Source organism: Trachypithecus francoisi, unplaced genomic scaffold (assembly GCF_009764315.1).
Source record: "Trachypithecus francoisi isolate TF-2019V2 unplaced genomic scaffold, Tfra_2.0 Lachesis_group5, whole genome shotgun sequence".
In the NCBI taxonomy this organism is placed as follows: Eukaryota; Metazoa; Chordata; class Mammalia; order Primates; family Cercopithecidae; genus Trachypithecus; species Trachypithecus francoisi.
In genome coordinates this window covers 99,703,404-99,725,667 of record NW_022681470.1, presented here as the reverse complement: position 1 = coordinate 99,725,667, position 22,264 = coordinate 99,703,404, and the positions used below count along the sequence as shown (strand labels likewise).

At 43.3% G+C, this 22,264-nt stretch overlaps 1 pseudogene; it reads right to left on the bottom strand.

Annotated features, from left to right (window-relative positions):
- LOC117074140 overlaps positions 1 to 22,063 on the bottom strand; it is a 23,796-nt pseudogene extending 1,733 nt beyond the window's left edge.
- Between the last annotated feature and the right edge of the window lie 201 nt (positions 22,064 to 22,264).

Below are 22,264 nucleotides of genomic sequence, written 5' to 3'. Positions count from 1 at the left end.
GCTTGCAGATGCCATTCGGGGTCAGAGGGACTGAGGTGAGGACAGGAACAGAGCAAATCACCTGACCCAACAAGGACCTGTACTTGAGACTTGATCCCAGAGCTGTGTTCAGCCTAATCACTTTTTTAAAGTGAATCTTCAGGGCCTGCCTGTAGAGAATAACATCTCTCAGTTTAGACAGAGGTGTTGAGCATGTAGAATGTAGGAGCTACTGAGAGATTGATGGAGCTTTATTTTCTTATCAAAGGAGCACTCACTGGCTAAATCCAGAGCAGAGGGGTCTTCCTGTGCATCAAAGAGGAAGGCATTGCTAATGGGAAGCTGGTGGGAGACATGGCAGCTGGAATGAGTCAAATGCTGTTCATCTAGTGAGTCCTCCAGGACTTCATCCATTTCTTCCTCCTACACCTCCCTCCTGAGCCTGGTGGAATAGGCAAGACAAGGAATTAAACCAAGGCAGCCTGGAACCACAGCTTCATAGCTAGTTCTGATCTGAAGCTCATGGAAGAGGCACCAAAACAAAACGGACCATCATATCAAAGAGCAAGTATGCAATCCACTTTTGACTGGGAGTGTAGTGGGCCGAGAGTTAGTATAGAAGTGAAAACAGCAAGTGATCAGTGCATTGATCTCATAACACACAGATAAGGCAGCAGACTCAACAACTACTCTAAAATACACTCAGGGCACACAGGACACAGAGACCCATACTATTGGCATCAAAATGCTGTGTTCAGATTTTATTTAATATGATGTGGAGTGGTCCATTGAATACTGGCTCTTGAGACAATGTAACATCCCAGGGCTTTTGCAGATTTTTTTTTTTTTTGAGACGGAGTCTCGCTCTGTCGCCCAGGCTGGAGTGCAGTGGCCGGATCTCAGCTCACTGCAAGCTCCGCCTCCCAGGTTCACGCCATTCTCCTGCCCCAGCCTCCCGAGTGGCTGGGACTACAGGCGCCCGCCACCTCATCCGCCTAGTTTTTTTTTTTTGTATTTTTTAGTAGAGACGGGGTTTCACTGTGTTCGCCAGGATGATCTCGATCTCCTGACCTCGTGATCCGCCCGTCTCGGCCTCCCAAAGTGCTGGGATTACAGACTTGAGCCACCGCGCCCGGCCGCTTTTGCAGATTTTAGACCCCTAGCTCTAAATACTTGGCATGGTTTCAGTTTATTTTCAAGGTAATTTTCTGGCTATAAAACATCTGCCAACATAATTCAGGAAAACTGTGCAGAAACCAGAAAGGCATCTCACTTTGGTTTGTAACCATATAGGTTTTAAAGATACAGAAACCAGGGATCCCTGGTTAGTTTACTTTTCAGTAAGACTGACTAGTTAACTAAGTGTGAGAAATTACTAGGAAATAAGAACCAATACAAGAATTGCAAAGAGAGCAGAGAACCATTTTTTAAAGGATACATTGTATAATCAGTCAACCAAAAAAGGAACACTCAGCAGTTTCTGCTTTTTCTAGATCTGGGACCTTTAACCTCTTAAGCCTTTGATTCTGGAATTCTCTTTAGATTTGATCAGTCCATTATCAGCCCCTTCATCATTTAGAGTTACCTGGAAGCCAATAGTCTTTGCCTGTTTTCATTTTTCTTACCGTTGTGATTTTCTGCAAATCAAAATTACAAAGAGCTAGTCAGAAATTAAGCAGGTCCCATTTCACACATTGCACACACGGGGCCTATATGATCAGGGACATAACACTTTACATGTGTGTTCAGAATGCTCTCTAAGAATTATTGCAGGAGGCCTCAGGTTGTGTCTTTAGAGAAGTGGCCTGGCGGGCTTGCCTGAGTCCACTGGACAGGGTGTTCCTGATGTGGTGAATCATCACCATGACATCAGCTGCCTGAAGCAGAGCAAAAAGTTTTAAATGCCTTTGTTCCCCAGTTCAAAGAATTCTTGCCTGGCTGCCCTTTGGACTTCTCCAGTTGTAACCTTCCTTCCTGCCACAGGCTGGTTGCCAGACCATGACTGTTTGTCCCATTGCTACTCACACACAGAACCTGCTCCAGTCTCAGAGAGGACAAATAGCCCTGTCCTACCTCTACTCCAAAACCAGAGGACTGCCCAGGTGCCTTCAAGTCTGTCCCTGTTGTGCTTCCTCAGATGTTCTTGGGGGTAATTCTTGTTTTTATTCTCAGTTTGTTAGTGAGAATAGGGGGTGATTCTATGAAAAATATTCCAGTATAAATCAACTTTTCTAACATCAGCTTCTACTATATCTTGTGCCTAAACTAACTCCAAAAGATGTGGACAGTTTATCGGGACCTGAAAATAAATAAATAAATAACCCTGAAAGAGAAATACACTCATGAACATTAAGACACTACTTCAACTGATCTGTACAGCAGCCGTGGAATTATGATGTGACCCACTTTACAAATGAGGAAACAGAAATTCAAGAAGGATCAATCACTGCACAAAGTTAGTAAATACAGTGCTGAGACTAGAGCCTAGGTAATTCTGATTCTTAGCCCAGGGGTTTTCCCATTCTAACAAGCTGCCTTCTGTCATACTGTTCTTTCTGACCGCAAAGATTGAATGGAGACTTCTGCTTCTGGCCAAGTTGGAGTAATAGGGACCGGATTTGTCCTCCACCTTAAACAACTAAGAAACTGGAAAAAGTATTTTAAACTGTAGCTTCAACATTGGATATAATGCAGTACAGTACAGTGACCCCTGAGAGAGAGAAAATAAAAGAGATGAGTCCTGTGATTGCTCCAGTTTACTTTCTGAGATTGTCAACTGCAAAGCAGGGAGGGAGGACCCAGGCAGAGCCTGGTAGTAAGTTTGAAGAAGTCAGAGTGGGTAGACATCACAGGACAGACTAGAGAATAAATTGCTGCACAGACAGAATGCCTTGGATATCTGTCTTCAATCTTCAGCTAAGTACTCATTAGTACATGAATTTGAGGAAATTATGCAAAGCAGGGAAAAGAACTTCCTAAAAGGAATAATATCTGTAGCTCACACAGAGTTTGCAACACTTGGTGTTTCCATCAGCTAGAGTGAAAATCCCTTTTAATAGAGGGAGCATTGCTTAGAACAGGAGTCCCCAATCCCCAGCATTGGTCCATGGCCTGTTGGGAACGGGGCCGCACAGCAGGAGGTGAGCAGCCAGCCAGAAAGCATTATGGTTCCACCTCCTGTCAGATCAGCGATGGCATTAGATCAGCATTGGAACACAAACCCTATTGTGAACTGTACATGCCAGGGATCTAGGCTTCATGCTCCTTATGAGACTCTAACTAGTGCCTGATGATCTGAGGTAGAACAATTTCGTACTGAAACCACCCAACTCCCAACCCCTACCATCCCACCCCCACCTTGCCTGTGGAAAAATTGTCTTTCATGCAACCAGTCCCTGGTGCCAAATCTGTGGGAGATCATTGGCTTAGAATCTTCAAAAGAGTATTGCCCCCAATGTAAACTGTGGACTTTGTGTGATAATGACATGACAATTTAAGTTCATCAACTGTAACAAATGTACCATTCTGGAGAGAGATGTTGATAGTCTAGGAGGCTATGCATGTGTGGAGGCAGGGGGTATATGGAACTTTTTGTACTTCCTGCTCAATTTTGCTGTGAATCTGAAACTACCCTAAAAAATAAGGTCTATTTTCTTAAAAGTCATATTGCCTCCACAGTGGGAAAAAAAATAGCTGTTGACTAATAGCTGCTCTTATCCTGCCTAAAAAATTTAAAAAGCCAGCTTTAAAAGACACAAATTGATTTTAAGTAACTTTATTGTATACCAAAACAAAGCTAAAATAGTTTTAACACAAAATGCAAAAAAATCCAGCACTCAATAAGTTACAATTCGCAATGTCTAACACCAAATCAAATAATGTTAGGAATGCAGAGAGACAGAAAACTGTAATCCATGATAAGAAGGGAAAAAAAAAATCAATCTGCTTAAACTGACTTGGAAAGGACACATCAAGTGAGAATTAAAAAAACAATAGAAAGGACACAGATGACAGAATCTGTAGACAAGGACATTGAAACAAATATAACTATATTCCTTGTATTAAAGAAGCTAGGCCAGGTGTGGCAACTCATACTTGTAATCCTGGCACTTTGCGAGGCCAAGGTGAGTGGGTCACCTGCGGTCAGGAGTTGGCAACCAGCCTGGCCAATGTGGTGAAACACCATCTCTCTGAAAAATATGAAAAATAGCTGGGTGTGGAGGCACGTGCCTGCAATCACAGCTACTCAGGAGGCTGAGGCACAAGAATCGCTTGAATCCAGGAGGCGAAGGTTGCAGTGAGCTAAAATCTCACCACTGTACTTCAGCCTGGGCAACAGAACAATACTCTGTCTCAAAAAATAGAATAAAATAAAATAAACAAGCTAGGGGAAAATATGAAATGATGAAGTGTTACATAGAAGGCCTTAAAAAAGATATAAATTAAATTTACATGAAAAACAATGTCTGAGATGAAAATACACTGGATAGGATTAACAGCAGATTAGGTGCTGCTGAAGAAAGATTAATCAATTCCAAGACATGGAAATAGAAAGAAATAGAGAAAAAAAAGACATAACAAAAATGAACAGACCATTAGTCAACTGTGGTAAAATTTCAAAGCAGCTAATACAAATATAACTGGAGTCTTTGAAGGACAGAATAGAGAGAAAGAATATATATTATATATATTTGATATATATATGCCATATATAATATATTATATATGCCATATATAAGACATATATGTCATTATTCAAATTTGATCAGAACTATAAACATGCAGATGCAAGAAACTAAATAAAGTAAAACAATATGTAAAAGATAAAACTATACAAGGTCTTATCATAACCAAACTGCTTAAAACCAGTGATAAATAGAAAATCTCAAAAGCAGCCAGTGAAAAAAGACATATTATGTACAGAGGAACAAAAATAAGAATTATGGCAGACTTCTTGTTGGAAACAATGTAAGCCAGAAGACAGTGGAATATCACTTTTCAAACACTTTTTAAAAACAAAAACTGTCAACTAGAATCCTACACCCAGTGAAAATATCTTCCAGAAATGAAGGTGAGTTCTTATGCTCATCAAGATGAAGTAATCCACTATACTCTATCCCTCTTACTGATTGAAACTAAGAACTCTCAGGCCAGGCACAGTGGCTCACATCTGTAATCCCAGCACTTTGGGAGGCCAAAGCAGGTGGATCACTTGAGCTCAGTAGTTCAACATCAGCCTGGGCAACATGGTGAAACCCTGTCTCTACAAAAAATACAAAAGTCAGCCAGGCGTGGTGGCACACACCTGTAGTACCAGCTACTTGGGAGGCTGAGGTTGGAGGAATGCTTGAGCCCAGGAGGCACAGATCGCAGTCAGCCAAGATTGTGTCACTGCACTCCAGCTTGGGCAAGAGAGCAAGCCTCTGTCTCAAAATAAAAAACAAAACTCAGAACTCTTGAAAGAATATGAAAAGTGATTACCTGAGTGCTCTAAAGAGAAAACAATAGAATGCAGATTAAGGACCATAGTCAAAACTAAAATAAAATTTACAATGGAGATAACTCTGCATTTTTTCTCCCCACTTTGGGGCACTTGAGAGGAGCTAAGGGTCTTCAGAGCCTGTAGCCAACTTACCTGTGGCAAGTTTTCTGACAAGAACCTCTGTCAGCTGGATTCCTTGTACCATTTGCTCACAGAATCTCTGTCTCTGGTAGTAGGCAATGTCAGTGTTCCTGAGAAGGCCCTCAAAAGACTTAACTGTGTTCTTCACATGCTGGGTGAAAAGCTAGTAGACACCTCTTCCTTCCTGTATCTTCTGTAGTAAGTGGGTCAGTTCTTCAGCCTGAGCCTGAATTAAGGGATCATGTATCTTAAGGTGGGAAAGAGGAGTAAGAGGGAAGGGAATGTAGTGAATAATAGATTATAGAAGTTTCAGAGGAGAGATCTCTTAGAATCCCTGTGAGGAACTCCCAAGTTGAATTCTTTTTTTTCTTTTTTCTTTTCTTTTCTTTCTTTCTTTCTTTCTTTTTTTTTTTTTTTTTTGAGACAGAGTCTCACTCTGTTGCCCAGGCTGGAGTGCAGTGATGTGATCTCAGCTCACTGCAACCTCTGCCTCTGCCTCTGCCTCTGCCTCTACCTCTGCCTCCCAGGTTCAAGCAATTCTCTTGCCTCAGCCTTCCAGCCTTCCAAGTAGCTGGGACTACAGGTGCCCACCACCATGCCAGGATAATGTATATATTTTTTGTAGAGATGGGGTTTTGCCATGTTGGTCATGCTAGTCTTGAACTCCTGACCTCAAATGATTCATGCACCTCACTGTACCAAAGTGCTGGGATTACAGGCATGAGCCACCGCACCTGGCCCAAGATGAATTCTTGTACAAGTTGTGTGACTTGCCTGTGGCAGAAGGAATGAAGAAACAGCCTTGGGGTTGTCTGTTATTTTATTAACTTTGCTTTAAAAAGATGCCCCTTTGGTTCCCCACTTTAGCCCAAGTGCAGTTTCGTACAATATACATCAAGCATTATACAATAACTGGCACAAAAAAAAAAAAGCCAGGTTCAAAAATGTTGGCCAGGTATCTCTGCTATTATTGAAAGTTAAAAAGAAAAATCAGTGAAAAGGTCAAGAAGGGAAGTATTCTTTTGAATGACATGAAGAGATAGACCATAATCAGTAAGAAGGCAATTAAAATTAAAGTTCTGGCCGGGTACAGTGGTTCACGCCTGTAATCCCAGCACTTTGGGAGGCCGAGGCAGGAGGATCACCTTAGGAATTTTGAGACCAGCCTGGCCAACATGGCGACACCCCATCTTTACTAAAAATACAACAATTAGCTGGCATGGTGGTGTGTGCCTGTACTCTCAGTTCCTTGGGAGGCTGACCTAGGAGGATCGCTTGAACCTGGGAGGTGGAGGCTGCAGTGAGCTGAGATCACACAACTGCACTCTAGCCTGGGCAACAGGGTAAGACTCCATCTAAAAAAAAGAAAAAAAGTAAAGTTCTGAGTAGTAATTTCATTATTCTATGTGGGATTTCATTGTTTTCTAATTATGGTTTAAATATTTCTCATGGTGATATGGTTTGGCTCTGTGTCCCCACCCAAGTCTTATGTTGGATTGTAATCCCCAATGTTGGGGGAGGGAACAGCTGGAAGGTGACCAGATCATGGGGGCAGATTTCCCCCTTGCTGTTCTTATGGTAGTGAGTGAGTTCTCATGAGGTCTGGTGGTTTGAAAGTGCAGCACCTCCCTCTTTGCTCTCTCTCTCTCTCTCCTCTTCTGGTCATGTGAAGACCATGCCTGCTTCTCCTTCAACTTCCACAATGATTGTAAGTTTCCTGAGGCCTGCCCAGAAGCAGAAGCCTGTACAGTCCACAGAACCATGAGCCGATTAAACCTCTTTTCTTTATAAATCACCCAGTCTCAGATACGTGTTTATAGCAGTGTGAGAATGGACTAATACACATGGGTTCCAATGTGGAGTGTGAGCTCTGTAAGTCTAAAGATAGTGCCACCTATGACCCAACTTACAGCACGCGGTAGTATGTACACATGCAAGTAGTTATTCAGTTAATGTTTAGAACCATGTAGTCCCAGAGCTGGACTGAACATTTGCAGTCATCTACCCCATCTCATGCTCGAGTTTTCTCCCTGATATTCTTCTAAGTAGTTATCCGCAGGTCCTCTTTCAAACTCTATTCCTTAGAGTTGCTAGAAAGTGTCAGGGGAAGTAAAGACACACACTGGGGAGAAGCAGGGGCTCCAGACCTATCCCCCCTTCAACCAAATCTCTCTGCTTTGGTGAGTTTTACACATTTGAGCTTCTATGATTTCATTTCAACAAAGGATTAAAAGAAAGATTAAAAGAAGTTTTGAATCGTTATGTCTGAAACCCTCTAAGGATAGTCAATGCTGGTCCTGAGCAAATTAATAATTCATTTTCTACACAACAGCTGCTCAATCATCTATCTATCCCATAGCCCTACCAGTTAATACTCCACCTAGTATAACACTTTTTTTAAAAGTTTGGAGGAGAAACATTCTTACCATGAAAGGCACTTTGGAAAATTTGAAAATATCTCTTATAGAAAATGTTAATGACCAGTGGCTCAAGCCTGTAATCCCAGCACTTTGGGAGGCCAAGACAGGCGGATCACAAGGTTAGGAGATCGAGACCATCCTGACTAACCCGGTGAAACCCCGTCTCTACTAAAAAATACAAAAAAACTAGCCGGGCGAGGTGGCGGGTGCCTGTAGCCCCAGCTACTGGGGAGGTTGAGGCAGGAGAATGGCGTAAACCTGGGAGGCAGAGCTTGCAGTGAGCCAAGATCCGGCCACTGCATTCCAGCCTGGGTGACAGAGCGAGACTCCGTCTCAAAAAAAAAAAAAAAAAAAAAAGAAAATGTTAACGACAATCACCACATCTATAAATGGGAACAAACATAATAATTATAGAAAATAGTTGTTCAGGCTGGGCGCGGTGGCTCAAGCCTGTAATCGCAGCACTTTGGGAAGCCGAGATGGGCGGATCACGAGGTCAGGAGATCGAGACCATCCTGGCTAACACAGTGAAACCCCGTCTCTACTAAAAATACAAAAAACTAGCCGGGCGAGGTGGCGGGCACCTGTAGTCCCAGCTACTTGGGAGGCTGAGGCAGGAGAATGGCGTAAACCCGGGAGGCGGAGCTTGCAGTGAGCTGAGATCCGGCCACTGCACTCCAGTCCCGGCGACAGAGCAAGACTCCGGCTCAAAAAAAAAAAAAAAAAAGAAAGAAAATAGTTGTTCAGAGTTTTCTATGTGTTAGAGATGATTCTAACTACTTGCAATTGTGCATTTAATCTTCATAGCCCTCTAAGGTAGGTACTGCCAGTATTTCCATTTTATAAATGAGGTAGTCTAGGTTAATGACATGCAGAAAAGTGAAGTAAATTTGACCAAGGACACACAAATAGAAGCCACATTGCTATCATGCCAACACAGGCAGCTGTCTCCATTTTACTAACATGCTATTTAATGGAAAACCCTAGACGCCTAACTAGACCATAGCCTCATTGTGTCTTAGTCTAGTTCTGTGCCTGCCTCATACGTTTCTGCCCTTCTCCTTGCACAAATTTTCTCTTTGTTCTACCAGCCTACACTGCCCCACTTCAAACAGGATTTATACACTTCCCACAGTGGTACCTCCTTACCAGAGCCTTGTAGCTGGTCTCAGCAATTCGGCCAGCTCCCTCTCCTGAAACTGCAGCTCCTCCTGCAGCACAGATTCTGTAAGGTCTTTGCACTCTTCACACTCTGAGAAAAGACAGACATGCCTGCATCATGGAAGGCTGGACGTGCTACTGTGGTCACTGCCTGCAGGGCAGGAGGCAGGGTCTATCTCAAAGATAAAAGTATCCTCAGTACCAGGCTTTACACTGCGATTTCCATATCTTTATTCCTCAGTCTCTCAACTACTCCCTGTTTTAGAGATGAGGAAAGAAGAACCCACAGTCCGATAAAACAACGTGGTAAGATAATTCAACTGGAATGAGGCAGTCAGAATTCACATCCCCTGAGGTCTGACTCCACATCTTTTTTTCTCCTTCCTTCCTTCCTTCCTTCCTTCCTTCCTTCCTTCCTTCCTTCCTTCCTTCCCTCCCTCCCTCCCTCCTTTCCCTTCCTCCCTTCCTCCCTTTCTCTTTCTTTCTTTCTCTCTCTCTCTCTCTTCTTTCTTTCGAGATGGAAACTCACTTTGTTGCCCAGACTGGAGTGCGGTGGCATGATCTCGGTTCACATCAACCTCTGACTCCCAGGTTATTCTCCTGCCTCAGCCTGAGATTACAAGTGTGCACCACCACATCCTGCTAGTTTTTGTATTTTCAGTAGAGACAGGGCTTCACCATGTTGGCCAGGCTGGTCTCGAACTCCTGACCTCAAATGATCTATCCACCTTGACTTTCCAAAGTGCTGGGATTACAGTAAGTGTGCCAATGCGCCCAGCCATGACTTCAAATCTTAATGCCAATTTACCAAGCCTTACAGCCTCTTAAATAAAACATGGGCCGGGCGCGGTGGCTCAAGCCTGTAATCCCAGCACTTTGGGAGGCCGAGACGGGCGGATCACGAGGTCAGGAGATTGAGACCATCCTGGCTAACACGGTGAAACCCCGTCTCTACTAAAAATACAAAAAATTAGCCGGGCGAGGTGGCGGGCGCCTGTAGTCCCAGCTACTCGGGAGGCTGAGGCAGGAGAATGGCGTGAACCTGGGAGGCGGAGGTTGCAGTGAGCTGATACCCGGCCACTGCACTCCAGCCTGGGTGACAGAGCAAGACTCCGTCTCAAAAAATAAAAATAAAAATAAAAATAATTAAAAAAAAAAATAAAATAAAATAAAACATGAACATAAGGCCATGAAATAATGGCTTCCTGTGTCACTTCCTGTGTTTGGGAAGATACTAAGAACTGTAGGACTGATGGTTCTCCTGCTTCAAGAGTTTCAATAATCCCAAAATATTTCAAAGATTTAAACATTTATCTGTATACAACTGTGTAAAACTGTATATGGAGGAGAAAGATCCAAATGATATATGCCCGAAAGCTAATAGGTGGTATTTTGAAGGGAGAACCAACATATAGTGTTTGTCATGGTACTGTTGCAGTAGGTTTTTAAGAATTATCATCATATGATCATCACCACTATCCAAAGAGGTAGTTACTACTCTATTACCATTACAGATGAGGAAACTGAGGCACAGTGATGCTAAGTTAGATTTGACTCAGGAAATTTGGTCCTAGGGTATATGCTCTTTAATCACTGCACAATAATACCATTATACTAAGGTCTTAGATATTACCTACGATATTACCGTTCTTCTTCTCTAGCTTGAGAATTTTTTTTTCCTGCAATTATAATGAATGAAGTTTTTTTTAAACTAGTTTTTCCACACACCAAAGCTCATCTTTTCACTTCTTTAGTAAGTGGGCTTTTGGCTTTACTTTTCTATCACAGTAAGTTAGACAGCAACTTTTAGCCACCCCCCACAATGATTTATTTAAAAATAATTGTAGAAATTGGAAAGCAAACTCAATTTCAGTGTTAAGCAGAATCCTCTTCTAATTAATATCCCTGTTCCTCTCATGCCCTTGTTCCCATGTTTTCTTGTCATTACAGCTTCTCCCTTCCCCGACTATTAGTAACAGGTTTGGGATTTTACAGTGAATTTAAAAATGTGAGAGCTGACTGTGGAGAGGAAAGGACCAGCTCTAAACCTGGCCTGGCCTTCTACTGAGAACGGCGGTCTGCTCCACTTGGCCTTGTTTTCATTTTGGCCATATGTCTCATAGCTCTGATCCTGGATGTCCACCTGCAGTTGCTTGCTGTCTGTAAAGTTGATACTCAGAGAGAGACAGAAAGGGTGTTACAAAGTCTCTGATTTTTCTGGAAATACCCTCAATCTAACCAGAGCATGAGGAATGGCTTATTCGAACTTATGTGGGAAGAGAATCTTGATCCAGGAATCATAAAGACTTTTCTCCATGTCTGCTATTGAAGTTCGCACCTCCACATATCTGTGACTCAGTTGAGAATAAGTAGTTTTAAGTTCCTTCAAGGCAGATAGGGTATACTATTTCTTCTTTCATCCCTGGTGCTGTTGGCACAGTGCTGTGCAAATGGGTGCTCTTTAAAAAGTTTAAATTGAATCCTGAGTTTTTTTTTTTTTTTTTTCTGAGACGGAGTCTTGCTCTGCTGCCCAGGCTGGAGTGCAGTGGCCGGTTCTCAGCTCACTGCAAGCTCCGCCTCCCGGGTTTACGCCATTCTCCTGTACGCCATTCTCCTGCCCCAGCCTCCCGAGTAGCTGGGACTACAGGCGCCCACCTCGTCGCCCGGCTAGTTTTTTCTATTTTTTTTTTTTTTGAGACGGAGTCTCGCTCTGTCGCCCAAGCTGGAGTGCAGTGGCCGGATCTCAGCTCACTGCAAGCTCCGCCTCCCGGGTTCACGCCATTCTCCTGCCTCAGCCTCCCGAGTAGCTGGGACTACAGGCGCCCGCCACCTCGCCCGGCTAGTTTTTTGTATTTTTTTAAGTAGAGACGGGGTTTCACTGTGTTAGCCAGGATGGTCTCGATCTTCTGACCTCGTGATCCGCCCGTCTCGGCCTCCCAAAGTGCTGGGATTACAGGCTTGAGCTACCGCGCCCGGCCAGTTTTTTCTATTTTTTAGTAGAGACGGAGTTTCACCGTATTAGCCAGGATGGTGTCGATCTCCTGACCTCGTGATCCGCCCGTCTCGGCCTCCCAAAGTGCTGGGATTACAGGCTTGAGCCACCGCGCCCGGCCGAATCCTGAGATGTTTTAACCAACAGTGATGTTACATGTTTGTAGAAGCTGATACTCATTGCTGAGAGGGGAAAGTCAGTTTCATGCCTAAACCAAGATTTTAGTCTCTATTCCTCACTACACTCGCCCTGCAAACTTTACACATTTGTGCCTCAGTTTTTCTGTCCTTGGCAAATTGAGAGTAAAATGCCCTCTTTTACCTTTTTGGGAGGGTAGTCAGGATAAAATTAATTTTGATAGAGAATAAAGTCTGCAGTGTTTCATTTCACAGAGGAAAATGGACAATCATTTATCACTTTGGTGACCATGCCCCTATGGGACCTACTGTATTTCTGCAGGCGATTGGCCAGGGAGTAGGCAGTTGCTTTGGATGTCAGGAATTTCTCTGTGAGGTCTCGGAAGTTCTGTTTGCATTTTTCCAGTTCAGAGCGCAAGTACTGATTGGTTTCCAGGATGTTCATTTCTGCCCTTGGACCAAAACAAGTGGTGGGAGATACGGCCATGCTGAAGCTTGTGGAGGAAGTGGAATCAGAGCCTAGGGAGAATAAACCCAAACAAATAATACATTAAAAACAAATGCATGGATTATGGTAATGGTTGCACCACTTGAGTAAATTACTAAAAATTATTGAACTGTACAATTATAATGGGTAAATTTTATAGTATGTAAATTATACCTCAGTAAAGTTTCTTTACATTAAACAAGGGATTTAAATGAGTCAAAAGAAAGCAGATCTGATTCATAATTTACTTTTGGGATAAACTTTGTCAGCATCCCACAGCTCTGAGAATCCTTAGCCACAAAAACAAGGCACAAGGTGCCTGAGCTTAGAATCTGAGGTACTGTCTGTGGTTCAGGCTCTGACAGGAATGCTAGAGATAAGACCCAGTGCCAGGTAAGGGTCTGGAGTCACGATAACAGAATTAGAAGGTGGGGGTGTCATGGAATGTTAGAATCTCTGCCTTCCAGGTGTCTAGGCCATGTGGAAACACAAGGTCTCTTCTGAAGGTCACCACCAATGGAGACCACTCCCTCAGCAGTCATTCTCAGTACTTGTACACCCTTGTAACAATACCACAGGCCTCTTTCTAAAATTTAACCATATTTTCATTGTTTATTATGCAAATGCATAGAAAATATCAAGGAATACATATTTCCTCAAGTTCTATCGTTGTCTTAAGGACTGTCATGAAGTCATTTTCTTCTTAATGAAAAATTTAACACTTTTAGATAGTCTTGATGTTCTTCTTTGGTTCTCCAGTTTTCCACATCATTTATATTATAAGAAAAAAAATCCTGAATATTCTGCTCAGTGTGTGAATAACTGATTTATATGGATTTAGAGGCCAGGTGCAGTGGTTCACACCTGTAATCCCACCACTTTGGGAGACCAAGGTGGTCGGATCACTTGAGCTCAGGAGTTTGAGACCAACCTGGGCAGCAGGGCAAAACCCTCCCTCTACAAACAATTTTTAAAAATTAGCTGGGCATAGGGCTGGGCGTGGTGGCTCATGCCTGTAATCCCAGCACTTTGGGAGGCCAAGGCGGGTGGATTATGAGGTCAGGAGATCGAGACCATCCTGCCTGACATGGTGAAACCTCGTTTCTACCAAAAATACAAAAAATTAGCCGGGTGTGGTGGCGGGTGCCTGTAGTCCCAGCTACTTGGGAGGCTGAGGCAGGAGAATGGCGTGAACCTGAGAGGCAGAGCTTGCAGTGAGTGGAGATAGCGCTACTGCACTCCATCCTGGGCAACAGAACGAGACTCCACCTCAAAAAAATAAAAGAAAAAAAAATTAGCGGGGCATAGTGGGGCGTGTCTGTAGTCCCAGCTATTCAGGAGACTGACGTGGGAGGATCGCTAGGGTCCAGGTGTTTTTTGCTGCGGTGAACCAAGATCATGTCACTGCACTCCATTCTGGATGACAAAGTGAGACCCTGTCTCAAAAAATAAAAGCAAAATAAGTAATAAAAGGATTTTGGTCAGTGTCTTAATATACTTCTTGCTTCAAACCAATGTTATAATGGCATCTTTTCCCCCACTGGGGAAGCATGTTAGTTTTTTTTCTTTCTTTTTTTTAGACAGAGTCTAGCTCTGCTGCTTAACCTGGAGTGCAATGGCATGATCACAGCTCACTGCAACCTCAAACTCCCAGGCTCAAGGGATCCTCCTGCCTCAGCCACCTGAACAGCTCAGACTACAGGTACATGTCACCACCCTCAGCTATTTTGTGTGTGTTTGTGTATGGGGTCTCACTATGTTGCCCAGGCTGGTCTCAAACTCCTGGGCCCAAGTTATTCTCACACCTTGGCCTCCCAAAGTATTGGAATTATGGGCATAAGCCACCACACCTGGCCCATGTTGGCTTTTCACTTAACTTGAGGACAAGTTTGATATTCATAACTCCTAACCCCACTCTCCTCTTCTATGTGTGGGTTGCTTTGTGTTATAATCTCTACATACATATATTTTGCTTGTCATTTATGATTTTCATTCTAACTCCACAGGCTTTCTTTCCAATTTATCACAATCACTGAAATAATGTATGTATATCTCTTTAAATACATGTAGTGGCCACCTAATTTGGAATGACTTATAAACTGTTACTATTTGTTTGAAGCAGTTTTTATGGAACACTAATGATTTGCATTGAGCCAAAGCCATTGGCCTGAGGATATATTCTCAGACAGATCATGGTAAAAATCAAGGTCATGAGTCTGTGGTGGTTGGTGGTGATCAACAGCATTCTTGTGCAATGGGGTTTAGTGGGATAGAAACTAAGGTTTTAAAGACAGGCATAGACAGAAGAGAAGTGATCCCCTGATGTACCTCTTCACTTCCTATGTGTCAATTCCTCCCTGGTTTTGTGAGACTGACATAGGGAGACTCTTATGGAATGAATATCTGTCCTTTCCCTTCAGCTGCCTGACTTTCCTGGGCTACTGGCCTACACATGTGTAACCATGGTCACCTCCATATTCATGACAAACAGAAGGAAGCAGGACCAACAAACTGCATACCCTACATGCTAACCTGAAACTATAGTGTGTGATAGTATTAATTTATAAGATATATCAGAAGCTATATGATTTCAGTCCTTTTAAATTTATTAAGATTTATGTTAAGGGCTAGCATATGGTCTATTCATTAGAACATCCCACGTGTACTTGAGAGGAAGTGTATTCTGTTTTTGTTGAGTGGAGTATTCTATAGATGTCTGGTAGGTTATGTTGTTTAAATCTTTTATTCCTTTATTGGTCTTCTGCGTAGTTGCTCTATCCATTATTGAAAGTTGTGGTATTAAAGTTTCCATCTACTATTGTTAAATTGTCTATTTCTGCCTTCAATACTGTCGGTTTTTGCTTCCTGTGTTTTGAGGCTCTGTTAGATGCATGTGTATTTATAATTGTACTCTCTTCCTGATGGATTGACCCTTTTATCATTACAAAATATTCCTCATTGTCTTTGGTAACTTTTTTTGTCTTAAAGTCTCTTGTTTATTTTGTCTGGTATTAGGATAGTTGTTACTGAAACACCAGAGGTTTGATTTAAGAATTGCTGCTCACTGCAGAGAAAGCCAATCACTGAGCCAACTAGTATTGCCAGGGAAGAAGGCTTTCATCAGGCACTGCAACTTAGGAGATGGGAGATCAGTCTCAAATCCATCTTCCTGATCAACAAAAATTCAGAGTTTAGATAGCAGGGAAGAAATGGAACTACATGCAGGAAAACAGGAATTACGGAGAGGTAAGAAAGAGGAACTGGTCAAGAGGAAGCATGTGGTCACTTAGGCAATTATGATGGAATAAGGGGTCTGACATCTCATTGTCCAGATGTGGTACTCTGGTAAATTTCAGCTCTTTGATACTATCTGGAAGTCCCCATGGTTGGTTTCCTGAGAAAGGAACTCAGATAATACAAATGTAACTTTCTCAAATTTCAAGACTGAAAGGGTCAATTTCTATGTTTATTCAAAAGAAACCATAAACATCAGTTCTATGGGACAATTGGGTTGGTTTAAAACTCGCTTCAGCTTTCTTATGGTTGCTAATTACATAATTATGTCACATTGCATGGCAAAGGGATTTTGCATATACAATTAAATTAACCTTAAAATGGGGGAGATTATAAAGGTTAACTAATGTAATAACATGGGCCTTTAAAGTCTGGGTCTAGAGGTCAGAGGTCAGCGAACTAGGAAGTCAAGGAGATCCAAAACATGTTAGTGATTCAATGAGGAAGAAACTCTTCATTGCTGACTTTGAAGATGGTGAGAGTCACAAATAAACTCCTCAGTCCAACAACTTCATAATTAGTATTACCTGCAAATATGAGCTAAGAATTTTTTAAATGCATTTACAATATGTGGTGAACAGATTCACATTGTCTCTGCCTACTCTTCTCTTTCGCTTTGTCCCTGCATGCTACTATGTCTGTCTAGATGGGGGGACACAAACACCAGGCCTTTGTGCAGCCTTCTCTCCTCTCCTGGAATGCTATTGCTCACTAGAATCAGATAGCACTGCTGAAGGTGGCTGAGTACAGGCAACTGATGGTGTTGGAAGCCATAGGTCCTTGATTAATTCAGCCGAGATTGCACCACTGTACTGTAGTCTGGGTGATAGAGTGAGACTCCGTCTTAATAAACAAACAAACAAAAGCTGCCCATGAAAGGGGAAAGGATCAATAAATGGGTATTCCAAAAAGTCAAAAGCCACACAAATATCAAGCCAAAATAAACTGGTTCCCTGACTGGAAATTGAACCCAGGCTATGGCAGCAAAAGCACAGAACTTTAAGTACTGAACTGCAAGGTAGAGCATTTTAAGGGTAGCTATGACACTAGCATGTGCCTTTCTTTTAATTTGATCTTCCATCAACTGTTTAAAATAAGAGATCTCTAAACTTTTTAAAATTCAGGTGTCTAATTTAAGGGATCCATCTTCAGTCTACTGGCAACTAGAATTTCCAATGGTGTAATTATTCCAATAGCAATTCAACCAAATAGCCTCTTTGTGGAAAGCCCAGGATGTCATTTTCCAGGTTAACTACCTGGGAAGGTCATAGAAGAGGCAATCCCAAAGATTCCACTCCAAGAAAAAAGTTCAATGCAAGGAGTAGGCCACAGATGGTTAAGGATGATATTTGCCTCCGGATATCATCTGGACACATTTGTGGGGGCTTCCAGTCACAGACGTGTGAGTCTGTGATACCATGTAGGCCCTCTTGGGATTGAGTTTTCTTAGGACTAATCAGGCAACAAGAGTTGAGATGACAAAAGCCTCGAAGGGATGGGATTTCTTAAGACAAACCCCAAGAGGTTGACATAGTCAGAACAAAAAGTGTGCTTGGGTTCCCAGTCATTTTCAGACAGGCCACCTACTATAACCTGAAAGTTACCACCTCTTACCAGATAGGGGAAACCAAGAGAAAGTGCTCCCACTTGGTCACAAGTCAAGCTCTCAATGACATCAAATAAGATGAGAAGGAACCTCAATCAGTACCCCCTTTTATGATAGAATAACACATAGAGACAAAGACAAAGGAACAGACAATTTCTGGGAAGAAAGGGATTAAACAATATGAATTGGTACCACAAAGTATCAAAAAGCACACCAGAGTCACTACACCCAACACTAGTCACACAAATCCTTTTCTCCCATTAATGAAGATTTTGGAGAGGGAAAAGAAACAGTGATTTTTACTGTCCACTTGATCAGATTCCACACAGAGAAGAAGGCCGGGAGCCTGGCTGGTAAAAAATTCTTACCCTTATGACACCTGATCAGATCCTGGGCTCTTCACTGCAGCTTCCAGAAGAGCAGAGCTCTGCTATCCTGCTTATAGCTCCAAAACTGTAGGGGTCAATGGAATCCCTCCCTCTTAACCCTCTGAAGTTTCACTCAAAAATCAAGTCACAAAAGGCAGATTAGTTGGAGAAAAGGCATAAAATGTACTAACATGTACATGGGGAGGGCCACAGATTGATTACCCTACCCTACTCACAATGGGATGCATAAGCTTATATACCATCTCGAGGTAACGGAATGAATGAGGGCTCAAAGCATGGCCAAAACCAGGCACCATCAGAGTCAGATGTATATCCATTTATTTTGGGCAAGACAGGTTGTGGGAGGGAGAGAAGAGGAGGCTTGGCTAGCAAAGTTGGTCTTAATATGTAAATGAAACCTTACAAGTAGCAGCTCTCAGAGAGAATAAATCCTAAAAGTTTCTTTCAGACCTTTACAGGTGTCAGACTCTCAGTTAATCTTTCCTAGATCTGGGCAAGGAAAGACTTGGCTGCATCAATGCAGATTCCCTACAGATGCAAATCTCCCCAACAAAAGACAACTTTGCAGGGCTACTTCTGCAGCTGGCTTTCTAAACAGACATATCAAAATATGTCAAAGAAATGTATTTTGAAGTAAAATATTTTTGATTCCTTGATGTCTACATCCTGATGCACCTGCCGTTTCAATTCACCATTGTTGTTTGCAACTCCATTCTTCCCTACACTCAAGCCAAAGAAACAGATTCTCCTTGAGGCTAGTCTTTTTCTCACAGCACACATACTATTTTTCAGAAAAATTATGTTTCCTGTTTGGGTTAATTACAGACTTTGATCTGCCCAATCTTTCTCTTTCTTGGTCTCTCAATTTTGGCAAAGGAGTCTTCTGATACAGGTGAGATCGATTCTAATGACGAGGCTCAAAACCCTCAGACTTATTTAAGAGCCTCAATCTCGGGGTCCGGGTTTGGGCCACCCTTGAACCTTTTCTTTGGGTCTACTCGTCAAAATCAGCCTGGCCAGGCCTGTCTTCAAGGCCCAGGGTCAGGGCCAGGTCCTCCCGAGGCTTCTTGAAGCTTCTCCCGCTGGGTTAGCAGCCACCCTCCCCTTCCCTGTGACCTGCAGAGAAGTTCCAGGGGGCATTTATTCAATTTGCTAGGAGCCCATGAAGCGCAGGTGCATGGTGACTCTGTGGTTCCCACCGCACTCGCTGCCCTCCTTGGTCCTCTCACTGTCTCAGGCAGGCAGCAAAGTTCCGGGTGAGCTTGGGCACCAAAGACACCCAACCAGAGAGGGACTGGTAGGGAAGGGCACCAGTCCTTAGGTCCTTCTCAGTAGGGATCTGAAAAAGGTCTTGAAGAAATAAAACGGGAGAGTTGGAAATAGATCAAAGGGAAAGAAAGAAATCCTAGGAGATTTCCTATCTGAAGGCACCATGAAGAGGAAAGTCCGCCTCCTCTGGGGTGGGTCCTCATGACACTGGTGAACCGAGTTCTGGTCTCCTTTGGAGACGAAATCAGTTGACTTTGGCTTGACTCCTAGTGAAGAAGCCACTCTTTGTCGTCCCTTGTTTAGCTCTTGATCTTGAAGGACTTGATTGTCTCTCTCAGGCTTTCCATGAATTCCAGGGATGCAACTGAGAAGTTTGTTTTTAATGCACTTACTTGAAGTAAGAATAGTTTAAAGTATTTTTGCAAAGAAAAATATTTCCTTTTGCACTGAAGACATTCAGATGCGAGGAAAATCACTCGGCTGGGGAAAGCAAATGCTGTCCAGAATGTCTCACAAACACAAATTACACGTCAGCAGGTAGGTTTGACCCTCAGGTTGGGCACATTTTAAGTGCACTGTTGGTGGAACTTAAGATGAATCTAGGACATTCATGATTAATATTTTTAGGTTTTTAGTAAAATTTAATATTTTAATTTTAAATACACATTCTGAAAATTATATAACCAGCACAAGAAACTGGCTTTATGCCTTTTTTACAAACACAGGAAAGATGATACTATAATAACAATGCTTCATAAATGGCAACATTTTTTAAGTACCTAGAGAAAAAAAGTTAACCTAGAATTCTATGCAAAAATAAAATTTCAAAACTGTGAGTGAAATAAGGATACTGAAAAACATACAAAAGCTAAAGGAATTCACCAACCCATGCTACAAGAAATCTTAAGAGTCTTCCAAGCAGAAGCAAAAGGATACCAGATAAAAATGTGGGCCTTTTCCGACCTGGGCCGGTTCACCCCTCCTTAGGCAACCTGGTGGTCCCCCGCTCCCGGGAGGTCACCATATTGATGCCGAACTTAGTGCGGACACCCGATCGGCATAGCTCACTACAGCCCAGAACTCCTGGACTCAAGCGATCCTCCAGCCTCAGCCTCCCTAGTAGCTGGGACTACAGGCACGCGGCCGGGCGCGGTGGCTCAAGCCTGTAATCCCAGCACTTTGGGAGGCCGAGACGGGCGGATCACGAGGTCAGGAGATCGAGACCATCCTGGCTAACATGGTGAAACCCCGTCTCTACTAAAAAATACAAAAAACTAGCCGGGCGACGTGGCGGGCGCCTGTAGTCCCAGCTGCTTGGGAGGCTGAGGCAGGAGAATGGCATAAACCCAGGAGGCGGAGCTTGCAGTGAGCTGAGACCCGGCCACTGCACTCCAGCCTGGGCGGCAGAGCGAGACTCCGTCTCAAAAAAAAAAAAAAAAAAAAAATGTGGGCCTATACGAAGAAACCATCTTGGAAATGGCATTTAGAAAGCATGTACTATACGTTTTCTTATAATTTAAATATTTTTAAAAATATTTGACCTAATAAATAAAAGTAATAATAATCACAAAGTTTATAATAAATAAAGTAAAATTACATAACACTAGGATAAAAGCCAGAGAGGGAGGTATGATGACACTTGAAAGCAGACTGTGATAAATTAAAGATGTATCCCAGAAACCCTAATGCAGCCACTGAAATAAGAAAAGCGTTATCGCTAATAAAGCAACAAATGAAAGAAAATGGAATGAAATAAAAGCTATGTAAACACTATGCTGGAACAACTGCTCTCCAGGCCTCCACCTATAGAAATATACCAGTGGGCAATGAGAAGTGTACAAGAATGATGCCTGCAGCATTATTTGTAATCATAAAATAATAGAACCAAAGTAATTTTAAAGAGATATGAAAAGGGTTTTATTTATTTATTTAACAGACAATTGAACAAACAAACAATGGAAGCAAGTCCTTTGCAAAAAGAACAGAGGGTCATGACGATGCTACTCCTCCAAGGATTTCAGGGCTCCCAAACGCTTAGGTTTCTGTCTACTTCTGGAAGATGTTATTCTTTGGGAGCAACAGGTCCTCGAGTTTGGGGCTTTTTCAGGTTCTCTCTCCATTTCCTCATTCTGCTACAGTAAATAAACAAAAAGAATACTCACTTCCAGAAGATCCCACCTGTGCCTCTGCACGAGCCTTTCAGTTGTTTGGTCCGCCGCTCCCCGGCTTCTTTCCCAGCTTTTGCTTTTCCCTTCCCTTGCTCCCACCCTAGGGCCCCAGGACCCGACCACCGCCCAGCTGAGTCCCCGCAGCTCCACCGCGCAGAAGGTGCACCGGAGGCCCTGCCAGTTGCCCGCCCCGCGGGGGTGCCGAGAAATCAACGCTTTGTAAACAGAACTTCCCCATGGAAAAAACCTCTTGATTTCCACTCTTAGGGCTCTTCAAAGGACTAGAAGCTAAAGGCGACGATGGATTCATTCGACAAGTCCTAGTCGGGCGCCCTTGTGAGTGCCAGACCCTGCTCCCCGCGAGGGGACCCACGAGCGACCCTCGCCACCATCCCTGGCCTGGTGGAGCCCCCGTGCGGAACACAGGATCCGAAGATGGCACCGAAAGCTCCGCAGCGGCCCCAAAAGCGACTGGGCGGGGTGGGCACAGGCTCCCTCACTGGGTGAAGGCGGCACAAATAACCGGAAGAACCATCCCGGGAGCTCACCGGGTGTTCAGCTTCCCTTGGGACCCCAGGCGGCTGGGGCTGGGTCGCCGACCGGGGAGTTTCTGGGGGCTTCTGAAGCAGGAGAGGGGCAGGGCATGCGAAGGCCATTCGGCTCTCCGTCTGGCTCCAAAATCTCCTAACACGCAGGTGTCCGACGTGACCAGGGCGACTCACCGCTCTAATCTGTCTGG